Raw genomic sequence first — 20,351 nt, 5'->3', positions numbered from 1 at the left:
TGTGCCGGTGACTCAGCCAACGAGTGGTTTGGATTCGGGGTTTTCCTCATCCTGTCATCATAACCCACATTTCTTAGTGAGGCTTTGTCAGAGATCTTGACTCACAGGCTAAACCTAGACACGTCCTCCGACTCAGCTGTAAATGGTTTCAGCTCATTACTTATTTATTTATATATCTACCTGCAAGAAAATACACATCAGGCTTTTACACACTGGAGGGGAAAAAAAAAAAAGCAACCCACACCCTGGATCTTACAAGTGAACTGTGAGTGACACGAAACATGGGGAACCCCTAATGGCATCGGGCAGCAGGCAGAGAGTCCCCCTAGTCCTAGCACGTTGATGGTAACAGCAGGTCCCAGCGGCAGGCACAGCAGACACACGAAGAAGTGGAAGTACTGAATGCTTTATGCATTTTTCCAAAGAATATTTTCTTTCCTGCCCACAGCATATGTCCTGAAGAATGAGTTACACAGAGCTGCAGCTCCAAAGGATCCTTCATCCCCACCCGGTGTGCCTGTAACACACCTCGGAAAAATATCAGCGCACACTTAACAACATAGGCACCAGGAGATCCCACAGGTGTACAGAAAGCTTATGGAAAAATAAGCACACGAGCATAGCTGAACGCTATAAAGTACTGGGGAGATAAAACATTATTTTGAAAGTAGAGACGGAATGCATCACAGGAAAGGCAAAAGCAGCACCTCCTGCCTCTGCAAACAGGCAAACAAAGAGAAACAGTTTCTTTTCTTGCCTTCCAGCTTCTCCTTTCCACATAAGCCTTTTTTTCCAACTTCCATTGTGCCTTCTTTAAATGTTTTGGCTCTCCAGATCTTTTAATAAACTCCACAGACATCCATGCAGCTATAAATAAAAAAGAGAAAAGCCTACTGCACATTCAGATCCTCACTTTTTACTGGGAAATGTGACATCCGATGGGGAGCAAGCCTGAAATATCACCCTACAAGGTAAGTAAAACCCAGCTGACTTCACTGGACCACAATATCCCAGTGGGGCCGTGCTGCTCAGGGATCCACCCCTTCTGTCCTAGCCCAGTGAGTCTGGAGAATGGGTGGTCAGTCTATGTGTTATGATCCAAAGAGTTATGTCCAGAGTTAATAGCACCTTGTTTGTGGTTTCCCTTGGTGCTTTCTACTTTCAGTATTTTGCTTTCTGAATTTTTAAGGCATAGGCCATATCTCTGCAATATCTTCCAATGTCTTCTTAATCCAGCTTAGATGCACACTACGAGGAAATTCAACAGGCTCGTGCCCTGGAAGAATTATTGAGAAAATTCATCACATCATGAAGCTACTGAGAGCAATACCTCAAAGTTACACTGTGCTTTGTGCTGAACTGGCATGGTAATGCTCCAATTTCTGCTCACTGCTGGACACAGATTCTTCTATGCTTACTACTCATACGGCTCAGTGCCTAAATAAGTTTTCTGTGTAGTTTTTGTTCTTTACTGGTAGACATTTATCCTGGGGGAAATGTTTTTTTCCCCTCCTAAAATCTCTCGTCCACAAACTGTTTTCTGTTGCTGTTGCATTTCTTCGTGTCCCTGTAACATAAATTACAATTTAAAAAAAAAAAATTGTCTTTGAATTTCTCTTGAGCTCATATTTGCTATATCTCCAAAATGAGTAAAATGTTTTTTAAAAATAAATATTTTCCATTAATCTATGATAACGGAACAGACGTTTGCCAAACGAAGCCAACAGACATGAGAGGATTCGTTAAGTATTTGAGTTTTCTGACACTGCAGATTGGAAGGGAGCGGCTAGGGGCTTTGCCAAACACAGGACTTTGAATTTTTTTTCCCCTTCGTACCAGCAATCTATGGAATTGAGGAGTTACAGCAACTGTATATGTAATGCCAGACTACTGCAGTATTAAAGAAACTGTGCCGTTTCCCACCACACACAACACCCTACGAAGTAGATAATATAGGTGATCGCTTTAAAATACAAGCAACCTCTTTAAATATTAAAAATTATACACAGCAATAATATTGAATTGATAATATTTCTTTCAACAATTTCTGAACAATAACAACTGGAAAACGATGGCACAGATTCATTTCAGTTTCTTAAAACCTTAAGCCTCTGAAATCAGAGTCTTCATATTAGCATTGAATACAGCAACGCTCTGATTTAAATTATTGACAGCCTGAACTAAATTAGTTAGCGTCTCATCTAGTTTCAACAGTCTGCTATTCATTGAGTCGTTCAGATGTTGGATGGATTCCATCAACATCTTCTGAACACACTTTTTTTTTAAGCCAATCTGCTGCTCTCTGGTTCCTTTCTGACACTTCCATCCCTTTCTAATATAATGTTCCCTGAACTATCACCCCTCATTTCCACATGCTTGTTCTCTGTCATCTTCACTTTCTACTCTTACTTTGCATTTTCCTCCCATCTCCTTATCTTCTGTTGCATTCCTTTTCAACTGCTGTGACACGTAACTCGCTGAAATACTGATGATTCCTTTGCTATTATAGTTCTTATTTGTTTCTTGTAGATCACTGTTGGGAAGAATGCACTGTTATTATCCCAAAACGGAGTTTTAATACACAAGTGGCTTTGTACCATATACATGACAGTATCTCAGAAGGAAAAAAAGGCACCAGCCTCAGGGAAATCCTTCAAGCCATTTTGCTATTCACGTAGGTACAGAAAGACCACAAAAAATTGTGTGCTTCCTTCATGGTTACTCTTCTCCTCCCCATTCATTAATGTCTCCTAATGCATCCTCACAGTCTTACCCACGTGTTGTGGTACCCCACAATTTCGTTATTGTACTGGCAGGATGTCACAGGGTGAAAAGAGTGGTTGAGTGGGGGTGAAGGGAACGTGGAAGCTGCGAGAGTGGGAAACACAGGAGAAACACAGCTTTGTGCAGGACGTATTGAGAAATGTGGGAGACTTCCTCTGAAAACCGGGAAAGAAAATCCCCTACTGGGAAAAGCCTTTCTGACAAGTGTAAAAATGAGTCTGTGTTTAGGTTGATGTACAAGAATAGCAAAATGCCATTTTTTTCACATCCCAAACTCATTTTTATCTTTGAGAATCAGTGTTAAAAATTATAAGCCCTCTCCTGTTCTTCTTTCAAAATTACTGGTCTCTAGTTCTCCATGTATCCTCCTAAGTGACAAAATTTCAGCTCCCACTTACATCATAATAGCTTTTTCCTTCTCATAAACTCACAGGTGAAGACCTGAGTGTAGGTGCAGCGGCTCAGATAACAAACTCAAACCCAAGGTAGCCTCAAGTGCTAGCCTCTCAATGAGGGCCCTGGATATATTTGTCATTCCCAGTCTGCTACTCTTTATTCTAATTGCACGTATAAATCCACTACCAGTTCTAGGCTAGCAGAGAAAAAGGGAAAGCCAGTCTGTAAACCAGATTACAGGTAAGGAGGAAAGAGAAGGCACCAGTAAGACTGGTAGATTAATCTTTATCCTCCTTTATCGCAGAGGGAAAAAAAATTCTGATCTTAAGGACGTCATGTCTGACCAAAAAAAGTCATCATACTGCAGCATAAGTCAGGTTTTAAGGAGTTGCTCTTGTACCCCAGTCGTGTCCTCTTTTAACCACCTGGAAACAGGGCATGTAACACCCACAAAGGGAGCAGCTACTTCTATGATTTCCCACCTGACATGTTAATGATTTTGGGGAAGGGGCTCACAGCTTGGGGAAACTAGAAGTTTTTGTGACTTAAAAAGGCACACGGTTGGCTGTGGAGAGACTGAGAACTTGAGCTGTGGACTCTGCACTACATTGTGCCTCCCTTGGCTCTAGTCTAGGACTTCTCCTTGACTCTGATCACTTGGGCCCTTCAGGAGCCAAAAAGCAAGCCTTGCTCCAAAGCTGCTTGATTGAGACTATGCGTATGGTTCAGAGCTGGGCAAATATCAAGAATCACCAAAACAGACACATACATATTTTCTGTGCATTTCTGGATGGCTGCATGAAGGTGCTAATCCCCTACGTACAGCCATTAGCAAAGAATTCATTATTCTGCCCAGTGAGTTATCCCTCTATTAAACGTTAGGAAGAATTAGCCTAATATTTACAGTCAGCTATTTGTTATGTTAAAGAGGTATTTGCCAAATCTTCAGCACCTTCACCACATGCACAAAATCGTACTTTAAATGAAGTAATTCTGAATTAAATAAGTGTGCTAGTACTACTAGTGGGATTTATAGTAACCAATAACGGTCTAAGAATGTATTTCACAGATTGCTTCTTTATATTGCAAAATGAATAGAGTTTTATATCTGAAGAAACAAATCTGCACATTAAAAATCAATGTTTCTCATGATACACACTTGGTATTATTTCTGGGAATGCTACGGCTGGCATGCACAGCCTAGTTAAAATATTATAATTTACTTGACTGCATGCATAGTCGATTTGCAGTCAAAACTGCCACTTACTACATGGGAGGAAAAACAATGACTTCCATGCTACTGGAAACATCAAAGGTACTTTTTGCACTACTCCCCCTCAAAGCCTCCTGGGAAAAGCCCTGACTCATAAGCTTTCCACTGGTTACTAGAGTGCTTCTTAGGTTTGGAATAAAAAAAAAAAAAAAAAAAATCATATTTTGCTACAGTACCTCCACTGAAAAATCCTCAACAAGCAGAATGGATTGAAAAATTCAAGCATGACTAAAAAGTACATTCCCCACTAGTCAGTGAATTTTGCTCCCTATTTGTCACTGCCACCTTGGAGAGCGGTGAGCATTAATAATGCATGGGTGCTAGGAATGTATTAGCAACTAACCTTGCGAAGAAAATCAACTGGGGACCCAGAAGAGCTGTTAAAAAAAAAAAAAAAGGAGGGGGGTAAGAAACAAAGTCAGAGCTCTCTGGTATCCTCTTATTTATTGAAGAGATTTTGGGAGAAGCGTCAGGGATGACGGCAGCTATGTATCACTGTAAACTAAGGCTGAAAGTCTCTGGAATGAGGTCGTAATTGAGTTCATTGATCACATTCAGGAGGAGACCCACCCCCACCCACGAAGCTCCCTGGCACCGGCCACTCTCCAGCGGAAGAAATACCCCAGAGGATAAAGGATATTTATGCAAATTGGCGGTTGGAGCAGAAATGTCTTTATTTAATGCCTGTTTTTAAGGAAAAGCTTCATTCTGCTGTTATTCGTGGTTGCAGCTATTTTGCATATGTTAATTGCGATCAGGTTTTCTCGGAAACTGGTTGGCATGTCACGTTTGCTGACCAATTTTTTGCTAGGCTAGGACCAGTGAGGTGGGTGGAAAAAACCTTCACCTTTACCCACTTCTACAACTGAATGACAATCATCATGGTTATACTACTACAGCTCTTCAAAATTGGTTATTTACTTCTTTTATTTTATAGTGACATGATAACATATGGATTTTATTCTCGTTTTGAAACTCTTCAGTCCTTTCAAATCCAAGTACCCAAAGATATCCAGTACCCAATGAAAATATTCTGCTTCCTAAAATAAAACAGGCTTACCATTACGCTTCTATAGTTTGAAACAATTTGTACACTAAGCTGCTATATCCCGCTGCTAGACTTGGCAGTAATGGCTTCAGTTATATATTTATGTCCTGCCATCTCCTTTTAATATATAATGTTTATATTCCAATGCCTGTTTTCTGGTATAACAATCATTACAAGTTTTACATGGAATATAGTTGCTTTTTTGTGTTGTTTGCCAAAACAAATATTGTGTTTAAAGCCACCTTATTGATTTAACTTTCTCAATGAATGTACCCAACTTGCCAACGTAACGGGGAAATAGAGAGAAATATTTGTAAGCTTGGCAGAAAAGAGGAAAATAACATGGTTTTCTTTTTTTCCTTCCTCTGGATATACGGACAAAAAAAATGTCATCTATTTGCCTCATCAAGGAAAAATGCCCCATAATTCTCTGTGCAGAGCCGTACTTCTTCTCCCGAAATAATCAGAATGACCTGATGTTACTAGCAAAACTATTTGCTTTGTAACTCATCAGTTATATTTTTAGTTACCCATTGCAGACCTTCATGCAATTAATTCATTAAGCTCATTATGACTTAATGTTGCATCCCAAATTCAAAGTTCTCTATATACAATTTAATCTTTGGTCACTTTTTATTAAGATGAGCTTTGAACCAGCTATATTCCCCAACAGAAGGATTGGGCCAACTCCCTAATTAAATGCTGCAGCCTGTGGATAAGCTAGAAACCTTACTGTGACACAATTCTCCTGCTTTTCACCTGCTTTCCTAATACTTATCAACTAATTCATGCCATTCTTCTAATCTTTATTTGATGCTGAAGACAAAATAAAGTTAAAAGACACCTGCTGGTAGATAGATTTTCCACTGAACATGCTTATACAAGCCTTTAGGAAAACTAGATTCTGGCATCCTAAGAGGATCGCATGATTAAGATCTGAAGATTGAGAACAGAATTGGTTCAGTACCAGTTTCCCATTCTCTTTGCAATTGTTCTCTGAGAAATGAGTAATTTTTCACCATTGTTTTCTTGACACAACAGTCTTTGTTGAATTTTAGTGGGTTGGTCTTTTTTTTTTGCCTTCTTTCTTTCTTTATCCCTTCTCCTTTTCTTCTTCCTTCTAAACCTCCCTATGTATGCCACAGTTGTTTAATTTTTGTTATGGAAATGATTAAAGTTTTATTTTGTTTTTGTTTTGTTTCATTTATCTCCCAAGAGTTTTTTAGGGTGATAGTCTCTCTATAAACGAATGTAAAAATGGTTTTGTCACATTAGCTTGCATGTTAACTGGTAAAATGCTTGCTATTTTACTCTGATGTTACATTCACAACAGGATAACAGTTTTGATCCTGTTATGCAAAAATCTGCATTATAAATTAGAAGGCATATTTCACACTTTTTTATCTTGGGCAGATTCCTAATGTAGTCATTATGTGTTAGGATGAAAAAATTGAGCCAAGTCAACTTCCATTATCTCAACTCACATTAGATTCAATAGGCGCTAGCTAAAGCCATACATGCTGGTACCTTGCTTATAAGATCTGAACCTTGGTAACGCCTAACCAGTCTCAAGAAATTCTGAGCCTGACAAGCCGCATGCATAAAACTTGCCAGTGGAATGCAAACATCTTGGGCTGAAGGCATTTTTAAAATCTTTTTTTTTTTTTTAAAGAAAAAAAAGTATTTAACTAAACAGAGCTATAATTACTAGTTACAGTAGGATACTAGTAGTTAGGTCCTGGAAATTTCAAAAATATCTTTCAACAGCATTGCAATATTTCTTAGTTCAAAGGCAGTTTTTCAAGAGATTAACATCTTTTTCTTCTTTCATCTACTTACACAGTTTCTGAGCAAGCCTGAAATTAGTCACATAAACTTTTAATGGAATTCAGTTTGTATTATTTCTAACAATACCAGCACTGCAAGGCTGCTTTAATTTTGTAGGTGTGTAAAATATTACTATAAACTATGCAATGCAATGGTGCTAAGTTCTTAAAGCAGCATCTGCTAAATATGTTTAAGATCACTATGTATTGCAGGTGACTTAATTGTGCAACTTTTAAAACATCTCTGAATGACTACCACCTTAAGAAGATATCTAATTTGCTTTCAGAAGAATATTTTCTATCAACGTACCCAGTACAATCTGATAGGTTACAACAGCAATCATCAATCAACATGACAAGCTCAAAGGGATGCTCCTATAAGCTAGACACACAGAGGAATAGAGGTGCCTCAAGTGAGACAAGAGCGAGTGTTGGGAAGCTATGTTCAAAATCCTGATCCTCCATGCTCCTTCCTCATAAACCAGCACCCAACATCCAGGCAGTCGCAACCTGTACACATCGATGTTTTTAACAGAGTTATCACTTGGAAACCTGCATTTCAGTTTGTGTGCTTGTGGGGCCAGACCGCGCTCTGGCCAACGCTTCAGTGCTCTCGGGAATGAGCTGCTCTTCCCAGCGCTTGCCCTGAGTTTGTGGAGCACAGCTGCAGAGCTCAGCTCGCTCTGCCCCTCAAACGGCACAGTTCAAGTCTCTTGGGTGGAAAGGGGGAGATCATTAATGTGATGTTTAGGTGTGGGAGTGGGGATCTGATTTCCAGTCCTTGACACTACATCTTGACTCTAACACCTACATTATTGTAAAAAGGTATGACTTCTCCTCTAAAAATGCCTAGTCAAAAAAAACCCCAAAACTAACTCCAAACCAAAAAATCTCAAACCCAGGAAGAAAGGAAGAATTGCACTTAGTTTTACCACTATGGGCAGCAGACTCCCATGTTTGATTTCCAACTCTTCACACCTATGTTTCTGCCCAGGTTCAGTTCTTTGTCCTGCACACAACATTTTCAGCTCTATATGTGCACAGTACTTGAAAGAGTCAGGTCCTGCTGTGGGATCCAAGCTTTTAGCCTCTGTGCTGATACACATACATATTAAATTTTGTATTTTGAATCCTTGTGGTCTACAGCAATGCAAAGAGAGATCTCCTCCGTGTTTATGAGGATGGCTGCAAGAGTCATTCAGGCCTCAGAAAGGGGTTTTGTTTAACAGGGAACTTTCTTCTGGGTTGTAAGCCATCTCTTTGAGAAGACCCTCTGAGAGAAGCCTTCTCTCTACAGTGTGCTGATTTTGACTTTACAGGATAAAGTGAAGGGTGCTTTCACTCCACAGATTTCTGAGGTACCAGCATCTGAAAGACTAACCATTCAAGCCTGAGACAAATCACAAAAGAAGAAAAAATAATTGATAGCTTTGCTATCCTATGCAAGCAGGACTGAGACTTTTTTTGCTTCTCTACTATAGAAAAAACTGTGTGCGTATGCGGTCATGGGTTGGGGTGGATGAACTCAAAGGAGGGAAGAGAGGATCTGTAAGACAGGTGGAATAGGTATGCGAATAAAGGGTTGGTAGCCATAAAAGCAACTTTTAGTCTGTACTTCCACACACACACCAATACAGGCTAAGTTGCTCAGAAATGCCCTTCAGGCAAGAAGCTCCACCATCCCTGTTCTTTATGCTGGAGTGGCCCAGTGGTGACTTGCCCAGGCACAGAGCCTGAATGTGTGTAAGTTCACGTAACAATTAAATCGTGTAAAGCCTCTATACAGCTCTTTCTCTTCCCTGTGTACAAGCCTCCCTACACAAGTCCACTAGAAAGACTCCAGGTTACTCTGTTGGGATTTAGCTCAGGGCTTTTACACCCTTACTGCAGTGGCACAGCTACATGGGCACACACATATTTACACATTAAGCAATAAGAAGGGAAAAAAAACCCCAAAACTTAGAACTTTTGAAACTGTGTAACAAGAACCCATTTACAAACATGCACTGTCCTGAGACAGAGTCAAAACACATAACACTCTTTTCTCTTGACCTTGCAAAATCTTGCCATACCCATTACAAACTCTCGCCAATTTATTTTTGTAGAAATGGAATTCACAGATTACAAAAATGGTTTGCTCGAGTCATCATCATTCCTTTGAACTCAGAGGCCATTTGAATTTGATCCTGACCAGGCTGACCATAAACCATTCTGTTTGAATAATAGAGGAAATGGAACAGATTGTCTTGACTAACCTTATAATAAACTGTAGCTCAGTAGTTATGAATTACAACTAAAATAGCAAAAAAATAGTATATGTGTCTATGTGCATTTATGCTTTATATATATATATGTGCATACACTCACATAAATGCACATGCAACTGCCAGGCCAGTGGAAGTAAAGGAGTGAAAATGATTTGTAATGCTAAAATTAATTTTATTTTCAGTTAAAAAGTAACAAACTTCATCTATTTGTTCATTATATTTTATTGTATTAATAAAATATTGCTCATTTAGATGAGCATGATAAAAAAACCTATAAATTGTCTATTCATAATTCACTATAATCTATGTTCGAAGCTGTGTGGATTAGTCACAACTAATGAAGTTCCAAAATATATTTTATTTGGATTTTAAAGTTTTGCAATGTATTTTTCATAAAATCACCGAAGAGTGGAGTGCTATATGCAACTTTACTCCATAGTCTTAGAACTCCTCTGAGCAAAACGAAGAAGGTTTTTTTTGGTACTATAATCAGCAAAAATAGCAAAACTATAGGAATCTCAAAGAAGCAGGGAAGAAAAAGAGATATCTGCTGCTGTTACACAGGCTTCCCTGTGGGTGCTCCACTTCTTTGAGGTCTGGAGGGTTTCCTAGGCTATGAGAAGAAAAAAGACCCTTGCGACAGCTTCCCTTTGGAAGCCAGAACAGCATAACACATAAACATTACAACAGCTAAATCCAGCAAGAACAGATTTAATTTATACCTTAACAGCATCTTTCATCCCAAACAAGATGTACAGTGTCAGGTCCATTAAAGTACCCAAAATGCTGAGTTTGCCTACATGGACTTAAGAGTCCTAAGCCTAAAATTTGGCCTTCAAATGCTTTGCTGACTTCTTGCCACGGAGCAGCTCTGGGATTGAGCTCAGACAGGGTTTGCTCCCTGATCCTGACGCAGTTGGGATGCTCCGATGCACAGCCCAGAGCTGGCCCAGGCTTGTCGGAGTTGAAAACCTCTGGCCTGGCTCGAGAGCATCCCTTCTCCACTCTGATTTCATCCCCCGTTCACCTGGAAGTGAAGCCAAGCAGCTTCATCCCTATTACGCTCCACAAAAGTTAGGTGCCACACAAAATACATCAGAAATGTTACATCCCAAATAATAATAATTCAAATCCTGCGAAACAAATATAGAGGCTTCTGCCCATCAGCAGGAACCAGAGCCCAATTCTTCTTTTTCCCAGCAGCTGAAACGCTGCATCAGGAAATGGGTCCTGACCACTTGATGGGTAATGGTGACTGAATTTCCACAAGAAGAGGAGGGAACTGAGGTTGTTTACCGCACGAATGGCTTCAGCTACACTGAGTAGTGAACTGCTGTGTGAAAAGGACGGAGTGTGGGGGAGGCATATGTCCAGCCTTTGAAAAATTGTGTGTACCCTGCGTTAAGGGTTCAGGGCTGTATATGCTGAGTGGCTGAAGGACAAGTAGAAGTGGGATAGGACTTCCCCACTCAGTATTTCCCATCAGTTATCTGAAGACAGTTCCCTTTTCAACACACTGATTTTAGCCTTCTGGAGACTGTGACTTTTTCTGTGTACTTACTGTACCAGGAGCTCAAACTCTAGACAGGGATCGTGATCCCCTTTGTGGCCACATCCCTAAATTCAGCAGTAGTTCTGCCACCCGTGGATGAGAGGACACATCTCACCCCAGCTAAGGAGCTGCCCCACGCTCTTTAAGAGGACCTTCTAGGAGAGGAGCTAGGAGCGACATTGTGTAGGCAAGTGAGCAAAGATAAACCCTTCCAATCCTGCAAGACTAGCCATGAAAAATTTTGTATGGCATCATTTGCCAAATACAGATTTTAAGTCTTTCCAGTTCTCCAACTTGCTGCACATCAGAGGAAATTAAAAACAACTACGAACCCTGCAAAGCTTCCATGTGACAAAAAGCAGAGGCTCACAGTACATCAAAAACCATCACCTATTAAAGGAGACAACAGTTAGCCAAAGACATGGTCAGAGTCTCCAAGGCAGCTCCCATCCCAGACCTGTTTCCCAGTTTTACCAGTAATGACAAAGTTCCTGGAACTTGGGTACAGCCCACAGAGATATCCACTGGCTGCGTACCACATTGTAAAACATACTGCTTTAGTCTGTGCTTTTAGGTGATGATGAGAATAGAACTAAGTCACTACAGCCTAGCAAGAAGAACTGGAACAATGAAACAGCTATGTGGTTTTTTACTAAATGAAGAAATATGCAGATTTTTGTTTGCTATCATTCATTGGCCTCCAGCATTCAAGCCCTGCCTACACATGTGATGAGTTTATGAATGAAAATACATGTGAATTCGAAAGATTGCACAAAATTAACAGATGATCAATGTCTGAATATTTGTGCAGGATGTGCATTATTCATTAATTGCCTTTTCATTTGATTATTCACTAAGCACTATTAATTATTCCCCTCTTTAAAAAAGCTTCAATGAACTAATCAAGTAGAGAGGGGGAAATATCATATGTCTTAGGAGACCAATGGTGCACATCAAGAATCAAGAATGAATAGGAAATAGTCAAAATGAAAAATATGTGAACACCTACAGCGAATGTTTGTAAAGTATCTAAAAATAACTAGGGCATTCACAGAAATCAGGATTGGTTCCCAAATACAGAAAACATTTACCAGAAAATTGTTCATAATGAGCAATTTAACTAGCTATTCAACAGTGATCCAAGCAATTCTCTGATTCAGAAAATGGCAATTTGAGCAGAGATATTTGAAGACTGACAAAGACTATTTTGACAAGAAATATCTGGAAAGAAGCAGAATTTAGTATAAACTTATCTAATTCTAAGAATATCAGAAAGCTCAACTACCCTGAATCCTAGGTGTCTGAGAATATGACAAGGGGGAGAGATCTGTTTCTGAGAGAGAGAAAAGGTGGTTTCTGAAGCATCCAGAAGCTGATTCTAATCCCCATTTTAATTAGAGGAGCAACTTCTTCACACTGCATCTGCTAGACTTCCCTGGCACAACCAACTGCTCATCGTTCTGACTTCTATCATCATAAGGATTTTCCCAGTGCCAAGAGGAGACCAAGAGGGAGGGCAGGAGGCAGGGAAAGAATTGTTTTAATTCCAGACTGGAGCTTTTTATAAACTTCAAATATTGTAACTTTTCCTTTAGTTCTTCAGAAACTGTTTTATTCCAAGTGTCTGCACATAACCATAATTCATATAATTCCGTAAAACCTCATCTCCAGAACTATAAACAGGGTTGGCTCTTTTTTTAGATTAACAAAATAAACCTAACTTGTCTAATGATACGTGATCTAATGAGAAACGATATTGTTGCAATACAACATTTGTATTTTCATGCAGGCAATACTTATCAGGTAGATAATAACATTTTATGTTGGGAAATAACAACAAGACTTTCCTGAAGTAAAAGAGCCTATAATCTTCTATAATTCAGTACAGAAGAAAAGATATTATATACCAAGGAAATTCTTCTTGGCAAACTAGGCTATGATTAAAGGTAGTCACTGGTACTTGTGATCATTTCCTAACCTTCATCTATAACTCTCCCCCAAGTTTAGTTTTTTAGTAACCTAGTAGTTTATGGTTAGAACATATCTTGATAGCAATCCAAAGTCTTCCTGAAACACACAAGTGGCTTGTGTTCTCTAGCAGATAATTGAATTCAGATACTGGCTTTTCTGTCATATCTCTACAAAAATAAAATACATAGTGAAAAGCTAGAGACAGGACTTAGATGACTGTCATGCACACACAAAAAAATAACACAGAGGTTGCACGATATAAAATCATTTCTCCTCAAATACTAGACTATATAATATTAAAAAACTGGCAAAGGACTCATAAGAGTCTGTATACTTTTCTAGCATCTATAATTTCTTCTTAATTAGCCAGAAATGCATTTCTTTTCATTGACACACAGTGTAACTCTTCCCTGAAAAATTATCATGACAATATACAAGCACAGGCATAGAAATCCTTCCTGTTCATAACCACACCGATAATGCTTCACAAAAGAATGAAACTATTTTACTTGCCTGTCCTTCCCTCTGCACAAAAAAAAACCAAAACAGCACTTGCTTACGGCAGCTAGATCAATAGGATTTTGTATTTCTGATAATCTTTCTACAGGATGTGGCTGATATTAAGACACTAGCGTTCCCCGACAGATTTCACATGGAGTTCTGATATCTTCTTAGTTAACAAACAGTTATTGCATATGTTCAGTGTGTCTCCTCATGCCAGGGATATGTTGTGTTATAGACGTGGGGTTTCTGTTCAGTTTTGCTGTCAGATGGATAGCTACAGGACAAGTGACTGTAACTGAGAAAAATCTCCTGTCCGAAGAACCCAGAAGTTTGTGGAAGACCTAGAGCAGCTAAGCTATACTCAGGCATTCAAACACAAAGCAAAAAACCCCAATAACATACTTACAGAAAATAATAACTGCAGATATTTAGGATTGGTTGATATCCAATTAATCTAAAATTGATAATTTTGTCATTATTTTCTATTTGTACACAAATTCCTTTTTTTTTTTCCTGTCTTGTTATTCTTTTGGTCAGTCATGTCTCCCAGCTAGGGGCATTGGCATGGCGTTGAGCTGCAAAAGTCAGACCAGGTGAAATGGAGAGCCAGACTGTGCATTGCATCTAGATAATTCATATTCAATTTCCCAGAGCACATTAAAGAAAAGCAGAGTCAGAAGAGGGCTCTTGGTACCTCCCAGCAGAGGTTCTTCCCCGCAGAGGGGTAATTGCCATCATTCTTTCTCTGGTTACTCTCATATTAAAAGACCTAGACATGTCAGAGCTACTTCATTCACTGTGCCAAGGACAACAGAAAAACATAAGAAGATACAGAAGTCTTTTTTAATTTCATTGTCATATTTGTGTTTTCCTGCCCAGATGATGGAGAGAAGAACCTTTTTTCTGGAGGGTATGAGACGTGATATTTTTGTGGGAGTGAATTGCGGTTGAGTTCACAGTAGTCTATAAGGAAAAAAGAAACATCACCGTGTCCAACAGAAAAATGAAGCAAAATTAAACCAATAACTCCCCTCCCACCAATGAAAAAACAGAAGAAAAGAAGCTTTGCTCAGGAAAGGTGTCCAGCCTCAGTGAAAGGATTTGCCTTTGGAAAGCATCCAGGACAGTGGGAAGATGATGCTTCCCCCCAGCTGACTCTCTCCCCACAGCCAGCCTGCACCCCATGGCTCAGGAAGATGAGACTGATGACTAAATCTTTGTGTAGTTCAAAACCTACGTCAGAGGCACCACAAAAGATGCTGATCTCTCACTTCGCTTGGAGATCCATATCCCCCAACAGTATGGACTGTCCCTGTGACATTAGGCATGAATGTTGCCATTGCCAAAGTAATGGGGTCCCGAAAGACCCCTCTCCTCTGTGGTCCCCATAGGAAGCAGTAATGGACAGCTCAAACATTAAAAAAAAAACTGCACTCATATCATTGCCTGTTGTATACTGATACCACCATAACTTGTCTGATAACAAATTTAACCATCTTACAATTAATTTAACTACAGCGATAAGGCATATTCCCTCCCTGCACCAGATCTCCATCTCTCCACAAAGGCTGACTTCAACAGACACTGAAATGTTCTTCATTCTCCATTTGCAAAACAGTTATCATAGAACTGGTATGAGTGGAAATAAACACATACAGGAAGGCACACTTTCAGTACACTTCATCTGCTGTTATAAAATATCACTTGAACGCAGCTGAGTAACTTGTGTTTCACTTGCTTGATGATCTGTACAAGAGGGTACAACATGCTTTGCGTGAGTGAAGGAATATGAGATGCAAATGTATGTTTGAGAATGACTTGCTTGACCATCGCTTGGTGCGCTGTCTTTTTGTTCCACTCTCACAGGAGCTGAGCTCCTAAAAATGTGTTACTTTTTGTGTCTGGCTGTAAAATCCATATGCTGCCTACAGCAGTGGTACATACCAAAAGCAAAGGGCTACATCAGTAGGCACGACAAGGCAAGCCAAAAGCAGCTGAGGGGTCTGTGGCACTACTTAAGGTCGCAGGACGGGATGTGCTGGCAGCAAGGTGCCCATATTGACAGTCAGGCTGCAGTTAAACCTCCCAGTTTTGTTCTGCTTTGTCCGAAACCTGACCTCTGGGGTGCTGCAATTTTGCCTTTGCCAGTTGAGGAGTACATCAGCCTTCGATGCGTCGCGGCTGTTGGCTCATCCCCAGCTGGTGGCTGCTGTAATTATTCAACACTACAACTGGCAAATGTAAGCCGTTTTGCATCCACTCCGCTGCCACTGCATCACGTTAAATACGATTTCTGCTCCCTAAGGAAGCAATAGTGACCATCTAAACCATGCCTGCATCACAACGCTTTGTTACAAATCAAGACGTTTCCAGCATTGGGTAACAAAAAAGCCCCCACTTCTCTTGGAGCACATTTAGACCAGAGATAAAGTACCAATACGAAGCATCACTACAAAATACCTCCACGACAAAAGAAACTTCCCATGTGGCACCCCCTTTTTGCAGGCAAAACTCCCCATCGACGTCTTTGCCCTAGAGAGGTCTGTATTGTAGGCGCCGGCCCCTAATTTCTTGCTACATGTAATTGCTTCTCAGATGTCCACATCAAACCTCTCCAGAACGCAGCCTTTGTCCCTGTAAGGCTCTGTACCTAACGCGCCTCCAACTCTTTCATTTCTGTGGAATAATGAATCTATAGTAGATGTCGAATTTTCTCCTTAGTTTAAAAACCTACCCCTGCCTGTTGCTGCCACGCTGTAAGAGATAATATGCTCCATGTCTACAGTATGGTACTGTTAGCCTTATAAATAATAATAATTTACACACAACTCACACACCTTTTTGGCATTTCTGCAAGCAATCCAGAGGCGACAGGAACAAATTGATGGAGACAGAAATGGGAGAATCCCACCCTGTCAGAAGATGAATGAGCTGAGCTTGCATGATGTGAACCATGGCTGACAGAAGCGAGGGGGAATCAAAGAGTGAGCAACTTTTGACAACACACGCTTCACAGCTCTGACCACTGAGGATCTACATGATTATCTCCAGACAAAATAACTGCGAGTAAAAGGCTTACATACACTTAAATTAAACACAGCAGGGTTTTAGTAATCTCTGTTTGCATTTTACTTTCTGTTAAGAAGGAAATTGCTTGGACTTGGAACATTTAATTTAATGGCATTTTTAGTTACCTTTTGTACTTCTAATGCCATAGTCTAAATTCACCCCAAATTGCCCGGGAAGGCAAAAGAAACTTTTGTCCTTTATTTTTAATTGCTGTAGCTTCCTTACCAATTTTACTAAATTAAATGTGTTTTAAAACATCACCGTATTTGAAACCTAATTATCCCAATCCCTGGATGAAGAATAGTCAACAATACAAACGCTGTTTATGCAATTTATTTTGCAAAAGGAAATAAATGGAATGCAGTTGCAGTAATGATATACATGTTTGCAATTCCATCCTGTTTATTCTCTTCCCCACAAAAACTTAAGGAAGCTGCATCTTTTCCTAAACAAATGCTTTAAAAGCATCTCTGCCTTGGCATTAGTTATATCTCTGTACTGCTCTTAGGATGAGGGAAACTCTGCATAATGTCATGTTCTCTCTAAGTAGCATGAAGGGCTTTTGTTTTGTCTGGTGGGTTGGGATTTTTTTTTTTTTTATTTTGTTATAGCTGGTCATGAATGAGGATTATGGCCTGTCGCCCACAATAAGTCATGAATGAAGATCATGGCTGGTAATTGTAATGTGTAAAATAAAAAGAGTGGGAGATGCAGGGCTGAGACGCACTGGTTGGTGAATCATTATTCAGCACACCCCAAGAGAGTGGATTTTAATCTTTTTCGACCACCTAGTCCTGAGAACTTAAATTTCGTTTTTGTTAGGCAAGCTTCCACTTACTGCATTTATCAGTTCCTTGCTGACTTCCTGGTACTTCCAGCTATACTAAGTTCTGTCCCAGGAAAGAACATTGTTCTCAGCTGATGACCCCACCGGTTAAAAGCAAGAAAACAAGCAAACCTCCCCCAAATGAACAAATAAAACACGGAGTAAAAAGTTATTAGAAGAGTGCACTAGAGCAAGTAAAGAAAATTAGTGTCATTTTCCATAGCAGAGCTTTTAATCAGCCAACAGAATTTTGCTGAAATCTTCTATTAGGCTTATAAAAAAACTTCTCAGAAATTAATCTGAAGAAAAAAAACACTGTTTAAAACACCCACAGATTTATTAAAAAAAACCCCAACATTGATACCATGAATTTAGTTCATATTTAAACTCATTTGGTAGGAAGGTGCCCTCAAGCTCAGTAGCCTGCTCACTGTGAGTAAACACTGGGACATACGTGGTCAAACAATCCAAAATACTTATTGAAGATTATTCCTACAAATAAGTCTTGGAAATTTGCTTTGCTGTTTTCTGTGGGGTCATGTTATTTGCTCTCTGCAACTGTTCAGATGAGCCCTGACTGATTTATTCATACAAATATTTGCAAGACCTTTTAAGTCTGGTCCAAATGTTTATTTGTTCAAAAATTATTATGAGGAAAGACTCTATTTGTTATTCTTCATGCACTTTCCATCCTTGTTATTCCCCATTTTAGAAACAGTCAAACATCCACTAACGGAATGGATACAATACCCATGTGACAATTTGGTGACAAACTGTATATTATAAACAATGACTGGTAGAAATGATCAGTGCATGAATAAGTCCAACACTTGTTTGCATAAACTATCCATTAAATATTTTAAAACAACAAATGCATTCCTAGAAATCAGAATAGCTGTGTGAGCAAATCACAAGCAAGAAAGAAGACAAAATTTGTAGAATATTTTATTTGTCATAAATAATTTAACCACCTGTGTCTTCAAACTTCAAATACAAAAACTAAACTACACCATTTCTTTATATCCCTTCCAGCACAACTGACTATAAGCCACTCTTCTAACTAAGGATAATTCTGTGAGATTCTTTAAAAGATTATTAAGATATTTCTTGTATTAGGTATTTCACACAGCTATTTATATTTGCTCTGTGTTTTTTTTTCTCTTTTCTTTTCTTTTCCAAATGTGTCTCCTTTCTTGTGCACACATGCTACTTTGCTAATCTTGGTTGATCCTACTTGCTTGGATTCCTGCATTGATTTTAACTTAGATGATCATGCAAGTGCAATTCTTTTTTTTTTTTTTTTTCAGGGGAAAGAAATAGCATTAAAATATTTAACACACATGGCCAGTGGATAAAAGGAAAATAAACACTTCAGTTGTGAGGTCTTCCAGCTTTCTTGCTGTCCCTTTATAGTCTCAAAAAGAGCAGAAATAACATCTACTTTATATGACATCAGTAATAATGGTAACAAAAGTGCAACTTTAAAAATAGTTTGCCTATTAGCCAGCAAGTATTTATTTATGCAGTGCTGAGCAGAGCTGAAGCTGAAAATATCCTTTCAGGTTTACAGACATTTAAGCACATTATTAAGAGCTGTGGCACACCAACACTCAGGTATCACCCAATTTCATTACTACCTGATTAATTAACCTGTTTAAAGTGTGAAAGTTGGCACCTTGTCATTAGAATCCATGGGAATAACTAATGAGAAACTATGAAATAATTTGTTTCTCAATTAAAAAACCTGAAAGCAGAGGTTTTGTCTCATTATTCTTCTTTCCTGTTATCACCTATGCAAAGCCAAGAAGATTTTGAAAAACTTACTGTCTAAAAAAATATATGCTATGTAACAACTTAGGAAACACTTCACAGATCTTTAATAAAATGTGGTGTTATCCAACATCAATAGGCAAGCCAAGAAGTTTTCAGGGAAAACGTATTCAGTAGACAGCAGGAATGTGAATACAAGTCCTTTCACTTAACAGGATTTATTTGTTACTTTTTTTAGCGTATTTAGAGGTCAAAGAGACAAAAAGACATGTTTGAGTTATTAATTGAGAATAAATTACATGACAAATATGGACCTTATTTTCTATTAACAAGTTACCCACAACAGGTAAAATTTGATATGAATACACTCATTTAGGGTCAAAATTTTACGGAAAAATAACCTCAATTTTAGAAAATGGTTATTATGAGCACAGGTTATTTGTTTTCATTACTTTTGCTGTATTTGTCACTCTGGCAAATTTTCACGTTAATTTACATATAAAGGAACAGGTTCAGGAAGGTGTTCAGGGAAGCTTTAAACACCCAGGTATCACTTGAGGTGCATAGCCCTGACGTTTAGGTTCTCAAAGGAAACAAATCTTAAACAGGAAAATAGTTACTGGGCTACTCTGCACCCAGTGTGGCTTAGCTGAGTATATATATATGGAAAATGAGATGCTTAGAGCTGTTAATCATGGATTCTAGGCAGAAAGTCAGACACTTGGGGGATTTAGATGTGAAATTGTCTGTAGACATCCAAGACACTGACAGCAGGGTAGACAAGGGTGTTCCCCTGAATAGCAGAAGGGCATTAGCTGAGATAAGTTGGCAGAACGGTTCTTAAGATTAAGCTCTTTGCATTAGGAGGTCATGGGAGAAAAAAATTAAGCAAGCTCAGGTGGATTTCTTTTTTTCCTAAAGGGAGATGTGGAAGGAAGGAGTGTCCCAATGAAGAGGGGAAGGTGGTGGTTATGGTCATCAAGGGGGAAAACTTAAAGCTGTAATTGAAAGCATTAGCTGTAGGTTTAGGAAAAGACCCAACTCTAGATTCACTAGGAAATAACA

The sequence above is a fragment of the Opisthocomus hoazin genome, chromosome 9 (assembly GCF_030867145.1).
Source record: "Opisthocomus hoazin isolate bOpiHoa1 chromosome 9, bOpiHoa1.hap1, whole genome shotgun sequence".
Classification (NCBI taxonomy): Eukaryota; Metazoa; Chordata; class Aves; order Opisthocomiformes; family Opisthocomidae; genus Opisthocomus; species Opisthocomus hoazin.
This window is presented reverse-complemented; position numbering follows the sequence as displayed.